The sequence below is a fragment of the Lactuca serriola genome, chromosome 2 (genome assembly GCF_051521515.1).
Source record: "Lactuca serriola cultivar US96UC23 chromosome 2, Lser_US96UC23_V15, whole genome shotgun sequence".
NCBI classification, from domain to species: domain Eukaryota; kingdom Viridiplantae; phylum Streptophyta; class Magnoliopsida; order Asterales; family Asteraceae; genus Lactuca; species Lactuca serriola.
This window is the reverse complement of record NC_136409.1, coordinates 6,041,669-6,056,616: the sequence shown is the minus strand read 5'-3', so window position 1 is coordinate 6,056,616 and position 14,948 is coordinate 6,041,669. Positions and strand designations below refer to the sequence as shown.

General features: G+C 29.0%; 2 long non-coding RNA genes across 2 annotated transcripts; both read left to right on the top strand.

Annotated features, from left to right (window-relative positions):
• Nucleotides 1-315: 315 nt before the first annotated feature.
• Nucleotides 316-2,108, top strand: LOC145085916 (uncharacterized). Its single transcript, XR_013700219.1, has 3 exons — nucleotides 316-616; nucleotides 1,771-1,828; nucleotides 1,899-2,108. It is a non-coding gene; the product is annotated as an uncharacterized LOC145085916 (long non-coding RNA).
• Nucleotides 2,109-10,214: 8,106 nt separating this feature from the next.
• LOC145085915 (uncharacterized) lies at nucleotides 10,215-14,844 on the top strand. Its single transcript, XR_013700218.1, has 2 exons — nucleotides 10,215-10,258; nucleotides 14,523-14,844. It is a non-coding gene; the product is annotated as an uncharacterized LOC145085915 (long non-coding RNA).
• Nucleotides 14,845-14,948: the final 104 nt, after the last annotated feature.

Here is a 14,948-nt window from a genome sequence, read left to right as displayed (position 1 = left end):
TTGTTTGATGCAAGATAGACGAGTGTGACTTTTTTTACTTTTTAATTTGTTTTGTTAATTAAAATTAGTTAAAAATTATATTAAAATAAAAAAGATACAGAAAGTCAATTTACATGAAAATATTCAATAAATTCAAACCCAGGAACCATCTATCTATGTAATAAAAAAATTTAGGAATGAAATTGCGAATATGTGATATCCTAATTTTTTGTCCTTTTTAAATGATATTGGTTTTATTATTTAATATTTAAAAAAAAAAAAAAAAAAAAAACAATATAGAAATGATTTTATTGTCAAAATAACCGACGCAAATGGGTCAAATTGGAATTTAGGCTTCTAGTGTGTTTGATCGGGAGAACGCAAAAACACGCACACACACCTTCCTCGAGTGCACCGGGTTTCTGACCCTTGGTGCTGCTGTCTAGTCGTGAGTGTGTAATTAGTAGAAACAAGAGAGCAGTCGAGTCAAAGATGTGGCGAAGAAGAAAGCAGCGTCGTGAAGCCGTGGCCGAAGGTGGAGTTGTGGCGGCACTTCGTTGGCAGTAACCCTAGTGGCCGAAAATCTGTTGGTTTACCCCCATCCAGTCTCTTTCTTTTTGAATTACACTTCCAAGAGGTAATTTCAAGCCCTGATTTAGTTATGGATCAATCAAGGTGTTTTAAATTTATTACATGATGAAATTGATGGAATGTTTGTGTTATTCTCATGGTAAACGATAATAGCTGTGAAAGGACCCTGTGAAAAATGGTTAGTTGATTTGGAATTGTGACTTTCACTTTCTTGAATAATTGTCAAACTGGAAAGAATTGATGAATTAGTTAAATATGGGTTGCTAATTGTAAGTGGAGGATGATTTCAAGGTTAAATGAGTGTTTAAATAGGGTCTGGCAGTAGCAATTGAATTAATTCAGTCAATTTCTTATTTGATGGAATAATATTGAAATTAAATTATTTCTCCGTGAATTTCTTGGTGACATTTAGTTAAAGTTCCCCTCCTCTTCGAAGGACACCTGACCTAAAACTTTCTTTTAAGTTCTATTTGAAGCATGATATGTACCTTCTAACTGTGAGATTCAATGGATCTACGATTATTTTATTTTCTTGACATGGGTGCTGAGCTGGATTATCATATACAGTGATTTATATTCCTGTTAAAACATTGTCATTGTAATCCTGTTAAAAATCATTGTCATTGTAATTTATATTCCTGTTAAAAGCATTGTACTTTCCAAGTACAATGGTATAATAAGGTATACTTTGACAACATTCACCCAATCATAGCAATGTAATTTCAACATGCAATGCTTTGGTAAAGAAAAAAAAGCAAAATAAAATGTTTTCAAGAACTATTATTAATGATAACGTACAATGGTTTTGTAAGAAAAAAGGAATGTATCTTTCTTTTTAACATAATATAAGTATGAGGTTATTTTGTAGCATTCATTTGACAGCTTCTTATATTTTAGCATTCATCTGACAGATTTTTCCCACATACACAACACACAGAATACAGATACACATGCACTGTGTGTGTGGTTGTGTGGTGTGTGTGTGGCATTGGATGTGAGAGTGGTTGTGTTTATATGTGTTTAAAATAATATACATTGTTATTATTAGCTATGTTTTATTAATGAACTTCTCTAATATTATGTTATTGTATAATAAATTAAACAAAAATCTATTGTAATATGTTTGTATTTATATGTTTTGTTCAAACTAAAATTGTGGGTTTTGTTTTATAATGAGTTGTATAAAATTTTCAACTTCAGATGGAATGGAAGGGGCTGTATGTTTGAACCTTAAGTGTTGGACATGGCAACCTTATTGGTGAGATCATAAAGTTTTATAATGAGTTGTATAAACTCATCTGTTGACACTTGGGTTTGATTTGTACTAGGTAGTTTGATGTAAAATGTTGAAGTGCCTTGGAAGCTGGATTGATTGGTAGTTGAACGTGGGGAAAAACGGATTTTACTCCATGTTTCATTTATTTGTATTAAGGAATTGAACTTAAGTCTTTAAGGCAATGATGTATTGAACTTAAATTTGGCATTTCCATGTTTCATTTCTTTATATTAAGGCATTAATTGAACCTTTTTTTTTTCAAGGTATGCCTTTTGTCGGATTTAATGAAGGGCAAAAATGTTGTTTATAAAAAAAATTAACATCCGAGTATGTGTGTGCTATATGAGTGTTGTGTGCATATATGTTTGTTGTTTTTGTGTGTGCATTACTGGATATTAAGATTATCTGTATCACAGAACACATTGAATTTAAAAGTACGTTGTTATTAAGGTGCGAAATCTAATCTAAGATAACACTTAGACACTTTTTAATTTAAACGTCAAGCAAAAAATAACAACGTACTTTTAAACAGTCTTATGAATGAAGAATAAGCTTCTGTTCTAACGTACAAACATATGCAATCTGTGAGAATGAAAGACAATTTTTTGGTAACAATCTGTTTTGTAAGTTTATTATCTCTATTGCAAAAACAAACCAATCAGGACACTTGATTTCATATGTTTGATGAAATGATGCGACTTATGGAAGCAATCCGTTTGGTTATGTTTGTCTTTTAAACTCGTCCTTTATAGAACTATAAAGACTAAAAGGGTAAATGTGTAATACTTTTGTGGTGTTATTTTTCAGCAGGGGCAATTATGTCTGCGATATATAAAGAAAAGAAGGATGATTAAACTAGTATTTTATATAATAAATGATAGGGAAATTGTAAGACTTTGTCAATTAATTCATTCTTTTTGTCTTTGTTCATTATCTTATTAGGAAAAGAAGGAAGATTAAACTGGTATTTTATATAATAAACTAGTATTTTAGGCCATGTAATTCTTGTCCTGGGAATGAAGATGACCATAATGCCCTCAAAGTCTCCTGTTCTCTTACAAAAATGAAGAAATGTTTATCATGTTACAGACTAATTCTTTTGTCATGCGAAACTTCTCATTTGAAAACTTGCTCTCATTTCATTCCTCCCACATATATAGGTGTTGTTTCTTTTTGACTTACGTTGAATATGATGAGAAGGGTAAAATGATCATTTACAAATTGCCCGTGTTTAATTTTTCCTTTCATTTCCTTAAGTGTTGTTATTTTTTCAAATATTTTTATAAGAAACTGGGCCACAGACATTAATATTAAAAATGTAAATCTATTGAAAGATTCTTGTAATTAAACTACCTGATGTTCTTGCCTGGTAGCATCATAATAAACATTTGTCCTGTTTTTTAGCCTTTTTAGATTATATCACAGGTAGGTTTTAAAGAACTTATTGTTATCATTAAAAAATATTATTTGATATAAGTAATTGTATATATATTACTAAATTATTTTATCAAGGTATCCTACTGTTTCATGTGGTATGAAACAATCCAAAAAGATGTTGATCTTGGTCTAAACCTCAACTAATGGAAGTACATTGATATAAAATAAGAATCAATGAATATGTAAAACAATTGTTAGTTTGTTACTATATATTAAATTTAAAGCCAAAGTCGAATATATGAACTTGATATGTAAAAAAAACACAAGTTTAATCTAAAATTTAAAAGTTATTTTATGTGATTTAGAGACCATATATATCCACAATGAAATACCACGTTAATGATGATTTAAATTTTTTTTCAATTGAGCTTGTGATTTTGGGTTAAGCACAATGATCACCTTTATAATTTACTCTAAACTTTACTATACAAATTGGTAAAATAAAAGTATTAACAAATTGAAATATATATATTTTTTATTTGAACGGGTTAATAAATATCTAATTAAAGATAATACGATAAATATATAAATGACTAATAAAATTTTGATAAAGTACACGCCCATGATGATATGGAATCACAAAATGAATCGTAAATCCTTGAAGTGTGACTTACGCTTTGTAAATCATTTGTATTTTTCCCATTTTGTCCCTGTAGATCTCTCTCTCTCTCTCTCTCTCTCTCTCTCTCTCTCTCTCTCTCTCTCTCCGGCGAGCACCTCTTCAAAACTGATCGTCAATCGATTTCAACAGTGATTCGTCGAGTCTTCAATTTTGAACAAACAGGTACTATTTCTAATCAATTGTTTAATTAATTTGACAGCAATTGATAGGGTTATTTAAATGTTCAAACTGTTCATTCAATTTCAAATTTGGTCATCTGATTTGTGTTAATGGGAGTACTTTGTCATGCGTATTGCTGGTTGATAACCCTAGAAAGTTTCTCATGCTCAACAAACTCAGACTAAAAAACTAAAGGTGTATAGCATATGGAAATTCGCCTCAAATTAGCTAGGGAACTGTATATCAGTGAAAATTACGTTTCTTCCTCACCTGTCACTGAATGTTGAACAATAAGTAATTGAACCGCAAATATATTAAACTTCTGGAAACTAAATTTAAAGAGTCGCAAAGAAATAACGATAATAAATGTGCACAATAATAATTAGATTACATAAAACCTCAATTTAAAGTATATCATGAGCTTCGATAATGTTCTGTTTTGATTTTAAGCTTGATGAAGTTGGTGAAAGATTCTTACTTTTGAAATCTTAAATTGATTCGATTATTTTCTTTTCCTTTATCCTTTTTTAATAGACTGTTTGGTGGAGGGAGAAAAAATGGTGAAGTTCCATGATCAGAACTTGAAACAGATGAAGTTTGTTGCTGCTGTAAATACTTCTGGGCTACTTGTTGGAGTGACTACTGATAATCGAATTGAATCAACGTTTTTGTTTTCTTCAACAATGTAATTTCTAAATCTGTGTATTATATCATCCTCCTTTTGTTTTGTTTTGTTTTTTTTTTTTTTGTTTTTTTTTTTTTCTGTTACTTTCATTTTTTATCAAGGTATTGTACTTCAAAATTTCTAGCCATTTACGACATTGTACATCAGATGTTTTTTAAAGTACAATGCTCTAATAGGAAGAAATGAAAGTGGGATGCTATAATAAACAAATTAATAAAAGTACAGGGCTATGTTTTCTGATTAGCCCTTCTATATACCCATGTTTCTATATGTAGGTTTACCTTGTGATTTTATTAGTGATATTGTTGATGTCAAATTGATTTTATACATTGTTTAAAAAGGTAATTCACAAGTCATTTGCAAACACCAATGAAGGATTTAATTTCAGAAAATTTACCATGATTTTGTTGGCATTTTTAGGGATAAATGCAAGAAATAGCAATGAACTTCTCTTTATCGTGAAATATAGCATTCTCCTTTCATATGCTTCGGTTACGACATTGGATTTTTTTTTTTAAATTTTAACTTTTATTTTTAAGGCATTGTAATTTGAACAATCTACCAATTGTATGGAACAAGTGTGAATTCATTGTGCAAGACCACAAGTTTGGACATAAGCAAAACAAAAATAAAACTTGTAAACTCATCTTTACTTGGAAGCCTTTAAAGAACATAAACATAAATAGCTTCACCTGACACAAAACTTCAACCGGATAACACCAAAAAAATAACTAAATCTAAAATCCACATTTCACACTAAATCTAGAATTGTAATTTGGATTTTACTCATTCTAGCAACCTCCTTCCAAAATCTTTCATGATTATACTGGTAACCTGATGAGTTGACGGAAACTCAGTTAGCCAAATTTAAAAAATTATTTAAAAATCAATCTCAGTAGATAAAGTATGTTGCTATAATTGGTTCGTGGCATTAAAACTGACAAGTAACCAAAGTAATAGGTGGAAGAAGGTCACTGATTGCGATAATTGCAAAGAAATTGAAAGGAAGTTGCTATTATGAGTAAAAGATAAAGTATGTTTTTTTATATTCAGAATAGTTGGTAAAGTACAATGCTCCTTTAACTAGCTGCAGGTTTCACATCTTTTCCTTTTTTTATTGCATGATGCTTCAGGTAGTCTATCCAATAATCTGAACAACAAATATAGTAAAAGAAAAAAGTACGTGATAAAGAACATATATGATCTTGATCTTTATAAAGAACATATATGTTGCCCTTAATCATCAATGAAGCAGCATCATTATTGACAAGGTATATAATATATAACACGCAAATTATGCATGCCAATGCCATTATATATAATTTTTTTTTCTGTCCAAGTCTCCTAGAATTAGTTATTCGAGTGGTTATGATCTTTCTAGTGCAACCAACAACTGTCCGATTGGGAGTGTGGTTACTACATTATGAACCGAATGTATGAGTTTGTGTTTTTTCGACAACATGGGTTTCTGAATGTAAGTACTATATTGTTAGATTTTTTTCTTTTGTATTTTGTTTGTTGTACCAAACCCTCACCTTTGTTAAATAACAATTGGTTTTTTAATTTAATTTGTTTGTAGAACATTTGGCTATAATTGGTTATGTTTTTTTAAAGTAGAATTTTATAAATTTGTAGATTTTTGGAAGTGCAATGCTAGGATAAGAAACTTTTGTGAACTACAACAATAAAATAGAAATATATGAAAGTTTTGTTTATGGAAAATTTTGATAGATTTTGACTACTTGTATTTTGGTTATTGTTGTATGTTAAAAGGCTGCAAAAGTACATTTTAAGGAGTACGAGTTTGATGAAAAGAAGATGGCAAATGTGCAGTCTCATATGGTACTTATCATCCTATAATAAGGGGCATTGTACTTTGACAATTATTGCACTTAAACTTTTTTTTTTTAATTAATTATTTTTGTTTATAGAAGTAGGATGCTATCATTTGTGTTTTGTGTTTTAAGAATAATCAACTAAGAATGTTTTTATGTTTAATGAACTAGGTGGTTTCATTGTAGATGCTTTGTTTTGTTTTGCTTTTGAAAATGAAACAAGATCACTGTTCATTTTAATATTATACCATTTTAATATAGGGTTTGTAATTGGCTATTGAATAGGAATGGGCTGGAAATTAGGGGTGAGCATAATAACCGAAAAACCTAACAAAAACCAAATTAACCAATATAACCGAACCATTTTAAAAACCGTTGGTTCGGTTTCTAATTTTTGTTAACCGATAACTAACGGTTCGGTTATGGTTTTATAGATTAACGGAACCATTATTAACCGAACCGCTAACTCTATATTTTAATATATAAAAATTATAGATTATATATAAAAAAATATAGTCAACCTTATTTAAGAACCATTAAAAATTTAAAAATATAATTCATTAATCATCACTTATCAGGAGATGAACGAACAATCAAACCATCAAAGGCTGATCACACATATCACGCAAACACACACAATCTTCCAATCATGCATTTAGTTGGATTATTGATTAATGTTGTAATTCCTAATCGGCTACTTCTATAATTAGTAAACATTATTCACCATTTTTTTAATCTTCATACTCATAATCGTAATCAAAGATTGTTTTGACTTTATAGTTCTTTTGGAAGGATTTTTTTACTTTATAATCACAACTTCTAGGTAAGTTAAGTTTTTGGTTCTTCTTGACTTTGTGATATATTAAGAATGCATTTTTTTTTTCTTTGAATTTTTTGTCATTTTTATTTACTGTTTTTGACTTAATCACATTGAATGTATATGAGTGATTGGCTTTTTTTTTTTATCCGGATAACACATAATATGAATGTTTGGCTATTTTATTTTATAGTTTCTGATTTAGTCCCTTACATATGAAATGATGAATTTACCCTCATGTGTGAGGCACATGAAGGGGGTTAACAGATTCTATTTAACGAGAGTTAAGTCCAGGGACCAATTCCACATACAAACGACTCCAAAAGGACCAAGGATCCAGAAAACACGGGATTTGGACTATAACCTAAAAAATTTGCATACCATAGGGACCATTTTTGCAATTTTGTCTTATTTTAATGTTAATATCAGTTATCAATATATGAAATTATTGATGTCAATTTTTTTTTTAATGTTTTATATATATATATATATATATATATATATATATATATATATATATATTAATGTTTTTGATTTTGAATGTGACTATATGTTATCTCACACCGAGTATCAAATGTACACATTTTATTCTATTATTATAAGCTAGGTTACAAACATTGGTGCCAAGGACTCTTTTGTATTCTATTTTCATTTTTTATGCCACTATACTTTCGCCATTTATATCATTTTGAACATTATGGTTAACCAATATTAACCATTAACCAAAACTGTTAACCGACAAAAACCATTAACCATAACCAATATTAACCATACCCAATGACTACTAAAATGCATTAACCAATCATAATGGTTATGGTTCGGTTTTGACCAATAATCGAACCAAACCGCCCCATACACACCCCTAGCTGGAATGCAATCAGGAATGCTTTTTAATTGGCTGTTGAATAGGAATTGTGAAATTCCGGAATTGCTGGAAAAGGAATGATAGGGATGTGGATACTAAGTATAGTTATGAGTGACATCAAGTATGCTTGTATGGTGTAATACAGTTTAACCTGTGTATTATATTTATACTTTCAACCGTATTAAATTAACCTTTTTCTAGTACTGGTGTGTGTGATGGGTGATGTGTGTGTGTGTATGTTATTATGTGTATGTTAAAGTAGGATACTATAGCACACTAATTATGTAAAACATTTTCGGATTAAATGCAAGAAGTAACAATTTTTTCTTATTATTATTATTTGGATGGTCTTTTTATAATCAGGAAAGGTAAAGAGTATAGGCCAAACTTCTGCCATTATATATTCGATAATATTTTTTTAAACAACTAAAATGCTGTAAAAATTAAACATTGACATATACTACAACATAAAATAATAATAAGAGGCTTTTTGAAATGTTTTAAATTGAACGAGCAACATGAACATTTTAGGTTTGACAAGGATGTAACTTTGCTATTTTTCATTTGTTTTGGGGGTTTTTGCTAATGGATCAAGCTTGAGAATCTTTATGAGTTAGTGAGTTACATGCTTTTTTCATGAGGGGTATCTTTCAAAATTGTGTATTGGACATTGCATCTTATTTAACTTTACTTGTGGGTTATCTTTTGATATTCTATCATAATTCTTTTTGGGTTTGTTTTCTTTGATTAAAAACCATCAAGAAATCTTAATATCTTGAATAATAAGCTTTAAAGCTCTTAATGTTCTAAGAAATGAACTCTATTCATATATGCTTGTTGTTTTCTTGATCTTTAGTTTTATATATTTTATGTCATTTTTTGAAGAATTTAATATCAAAATATCTAAAAACTTTGAAAATGCATAAAATTTAGAGAACAAATAATAAATAAACAAAAGAATTGAGATGTATGATGTCCATTTTAGATATGGGTGAGCATATTAACCGAAAAACCGAACCATAACCAAATTAATCGATATAACCGAACTGTTTTTAACCAAATCATAGATATGGTTAGTTTCTAATTTTGATTGACCGGATACATATGGTTTGGTTATGATTTTCATCTAAAATTGAACCATTATAAACTGAACCGAACCGAACCAATAATATTAAATAAATAGTATGGAATTATATTAAGAATTAAAAATTCAAAGGGTAACTATTTGGATTTTAATAGGATAAGTAATGTTCTATTAATACAATTATATATACACATGCATTCACTTTTTATAAGATAGATTTTGTGTTTTTCAATTTTTATATAATTTATATTTTTATTTTTATGTCATCTTGGATCATTTTGGTTAACCGATATTAATCATTGACCATAACCATTAACCGACTAAAACCGTTAATTAATACCAATATTAATCACTACCTAATGGTTATTGCAATACATTAACCAATTGTAATGATTTTGGTTCGGTTTTAACCAATAACCGAACTAAACCACTCCATAAACACCCCTAATTTTAAATAGTCAGAAAGATATAAATTGGCTGAACCTAACATTACGATGCAATCAACAATAAACCAACAACTATCAAAAGATCTATAGTTTTACTATTGGTCCTTGAAATTCAATAATTAATTTAATACTAACTAAAATATGTTTATCCAAATATTTGTTATATGTACATGTATTGTGACATTTCTAAGTCAAATTCACCTTTACTCTCAAAATGGAAAAGTTTATTCCTCATTGGCCCAAAACCAATGATTAAGGCATGTATAGATGCTCAATGGTGGTCTTCTTTACAATTCGAATCATGTGCTCACAACTTTTCACACACACACACATATATATATATATATATATATATATATATATATATATATATATATATATATATATATATATATATATATATATATAGTCTTTACAAAGCAGCAACAACAAGAAGCATACAGAGTCACAACACAAAGCTAGGTATGTTTTTCTTTAAACTTTTTGTATATATAGGAAACTATCACTTGTTTTTATTGTTTTTCGTTTCATATCTATCAATCCTTAATTAATGTATCTGAAAACCACGTTGGCTTTGCTACTCTTCGGGGATTGTTCTTGTCTATTTTAAATATGAAACTCTTCGGGGATTGTTTGTGTCTATTTTAAATATGAAGTCTTTCATATAAAATCAACGAAAATGTTAATTGATACCTCATCTCATTAATGAACAATGATATATGTGTTTCCAATTAGAGATGAGTTCAGCCCTAATATATCCCCTAATTCTATGATTGTAAGATTCTCTTTCCAACTATAGGAATATGATATTATATAGTTAAATACCAATATTTCTAATATCTCATATGTATTTACAATATCCTTAATATACAAGTTATTCACTAAAATAACTATACGTGAAAGGAAAGTACATCATGATAACCAAATACTTAACGACTATCATAAAATGATTACATAGTTCACGAAACAAGGTTCACTAATTTGTGAGCTTACTTTTTATGCCGTTATTCTTTTTCATTACTTCTTTTTCATTACTTCATTTTGCTAATTCGTGAACTTTGTTTTCCTTTTTTCCATATTTTTCCAGAATTTTATAATATTAAAGAAGATTTTTTTATTAAGTTAGTGGAAATGATGAAATCCGTTTTAATGTCTTGACAATAAAATTTTATCCTCTTCCTCTTATGAGTTTCTTCTTCTTTAGTTCTATGTTCCAATATATACAAAGAACACCCACAAATAAGATGAAAGAAAAATTTAAACTTTGAGACACCCATTATCATAAAACCGAAAAATGAAAAGGAAAAGACCACATACACCACCCAGCTTGTGTCTAATATGATCTTCTCTATCTCTTCATATAAACATAAAATATGGAAAATGAGTGAAAGATAGAAAAGATAAGAATGACTAATAAAGAGGGAGAGAAACTTGAGATCTAGGTAGAGAAAATCGTGGGAAATAGACAAGATGAAGGAAAACTAGGATTGCATGAGGACTGACGGTCTAGACCAAACTGGGACCGACCAGTGTATGACTAGTTCAGTTCCTAGTCAATTTTTAAGTCTGGTTTGGGATTGGTCCAAATGTGCAGATCTAGTTACACCCTTAGCTGAAAAGAGATTTTTGCTAAAATGGAATTGAAAGAATGTGATTATGTTTAAGCGAGCATTTAAGTAATTTAATTTGGGAATAGCCACTATTAGGGAAATGTTAAGAGATGTTATTTCCCTAGTATGACCTTTTCACATTATAAAACTTAGGGAAAATGATTTAGGAGTGTAATTATTTGTTTGTTTTGTTCACGTTGAGGCAACTTCTTATTTTATATACATGATTGACCAACGAACTTGTTCAAAGTGTTAAAATGTTATCATTGTAACCGACTATCTTAGGTTACAACATATTTGTCGTGTACAGGGTGAATTAAAACAGTAAATAACTTAGGAGGGTAATTATCTATTTGTTTTGTTCACATTTATGCAACTTTTTTTACACGATTGACTATCAATCTTGTTAGAAGTAGAGGTGCGCAAACCAATTTTTTTTTTCCAAATCGGTTTGGTTCTTAGAACTGGGTCGGTTCAGGTCAACAAAGTCAACACCGGTTCAAGGCTAAATTGGTTCGGTTCTAAATCGGTTCGTCAATAAAAATATGTGAATTTTGCAAACCAGTTCCATTCGATTCCAAACCGGTTCTCAAACTGATTAAAAAAAACCACATGTATGAAACATGGTTTGAAGTAGGAAGAGTTTGACAACAAGAAATAAGTTGTCTCCATGCATATCACAAAAAAAAAAAAAAAATCTATCTCTTATGTTATTGTTAAGCTAAATTCCAACAAATATGCGATACCAAGATTGTAACAACATAATATCGTATTATGAGATACCAAGATCAGTCCTTCCTTTTGACTTTTGTTGCCATCAGCCCATAAAGAAACAAAAGGAAATGTTTTATTTTGGAAGAAATCTTCAAATAAGGGGACCAAAGAAATAGAAGGCAATGGTTTTTTTTGAAATAATTGTTCCTTTCTTGTTGGTTCAGGTGCACCAAAGAACAAGACAAGGTTACACGCATGTTATCTGCTTTTGTTTGTTTCAATTAACTTTTGGTAATATATATATATATATATATATATATATATATATATATATATATATATATATATATATATATATATATATATATATATATATTATGGGTTTATCGATAGAAAGTTGTCCCCTTCTTTAAGCATGCTTTGCCCATCATGCAATGTTGTCTTCCTTTCCTTATTAACGTATAATATCAAAAAAGAATTCATTAAACTTATCCAATTAACTTCTTATTGATGGATTCTTTCATCGTGATTCAATCCAAATCACGATGTTATTTTCTTGTTCTTAAATGGATCTCTTTAATCTTTTTAGGTTTATGTTCTACTCTGCGTAAAGACCCGTACGAATTTGATTTGCACATATATTACAAGTGCTCCCATTACCACTTCTTTTTTCATGAGCATGCTTTTCACATCATATAACACACAACTCTCCAATATGGTAAGGTAAAAGGTGGATTTGTCAGAAAAAAGTAAAACGCTGGCAGGTCTCTTCGAAAAACAAGTGCTACACCGGTTCTAAATAGGTTCTTCAAACCTGCTCTCATTAGACCAGTCCTAAACCGGTGCTAACATATATATTTCTGAACCTGTACAAACCAGCGGTTCGATTCTGCATCGGATCAGTTCTAGCTTGGACTGGTTCAGGGGTGAACCGGTTTTCGGTTCAGACACCGGTTCGGGATCGTGAAGCGGTTTTTTTTTTGTGCACGTCTAGTTAGAAGTGATCAAATTCCATTTATGACAAACAATGAGTTTTTTATTTATTTTGATAAACCAATTATTATCGATCATGAATTATATAATAATAGCAAAAGACCATTTATCCATTTGCTTGTTTTAATGCTCATTTTTCTTTCAATCCAAATGTGTATGGCAATGAATACTCATTAAATTATATAATATACTTCCCCCGTCCCAAAATTATTGTGTACAGACAAAAAAAACACACAGATTAAGAAAACATTAATTACTACCAACTTTATTAAATAAAATATCAGTCTTACCCTTTTTATTGCATTTAATTCCATGATAATTGTATTTAATTTCATGGTAACTTAACTAATAATGAGAGATATTTTGTTAAAAGAAATATTTATTTTTAGAAAGAAGCTATTATTTTGAGACAAACGATAAATGAAACATGAACTATAAATATGGGACAAAGGAAATATGAAAATTTTTCTCCATAAAGATGTATAAATATAAATGTTGTTCTCTATATGTTTTACGATGAAAATTCTTCTCTAATAAATGAAGGTTTTTTTTGCCACATTTCAATCTTTAATGAGTTTTGACACTTGTCATTTTATGATATTTTTTTTAAATAAATAATATCTACATGTCAATTTATGGTTTTTTTTTTCAATTTTAAAAATTAAAAAACCAACATAATCTTATACTTATATATGTAAAGTATAAAATCTAATAAATATTATAATAAATTGCAATTAATATGCTTCTTCATTCCTTATTTCAAAACTTTATTTTAAAAAATACTTAATATTTACATTTTAATATTTTATTTCCTTTAATCAATCGTGTAACATACGGATTTTACACCTAGTGGTTATATATTCGATATATTTATGATGTTTTTTATATTGATTTTATGATGTTTTAACCCTTGCATGACTTACTAAGTTTTCTATCTGAACATATTATTTTGACATATATCATATTAGAAACATGCATCATTGTGTGAATTGAGAAGAAAAGAAAGTCACACGAACATAGAGAAGATTTGCTATATTTCGGTAGCAAATCTCATAACTATTTTTCGTAACAAATTTTATAGCTATTTGTTCCATATCAAATTCATAACTATTTCTTATATAAGAAGAATAGAAGATTCAACAAAATGAAATTTATTAATATCCATATCTAAAAAATATAGTAGAAAAAAATTTAAAAGTAATATATAGTTTTAGAAGATATGTTACAAAGTTACCTAAGCATCAAAACTAAATATTAGTTACAATTAATAACATTTGACATTTGTAAAAAGTTTGATTATCCTATTAAAATTTGTTTTTGCCTAAACTTAAAAAAAACAAATAAAATAATTACCCTCTTAATTCATTTTCTCGTTTTAATATTGCACGTATACATCAAATAACACATAGGCTATCAGGAGTGGGCGTCTAAAAGACGCGTGATGCTGAGTTGGCACGATCAAAGACGCGTGAACACCGCCCCAAGGGCCGGTGTTCATGGTGTCACGTGGATGGAAAGACGGAAGAAGACGGAGCTTTCTATTGGTTTGTTTTTTTTTTTTTCCCACCGTTTGCCCCTTAATTTTGTTGGATTTTTTTAAATCCATTGAAGTAGAAAAGAAAGAAAAAAAAAACGGGTTAGTACCCGTTTTCCGGGTGAAGAAGACGAAGTAAGGTGGATATTATAAATGTTTTAATTGAAGTTATAAATTTGGTCCCTAAAATTCTGTAACTTAATCCTATTATACCCTTTCACTTTTATCTGAATTATATTAAACCCTTAACTATATATAATTATGTTTATTTAATTTTGAAAGTTAATAATATGTTTATTTG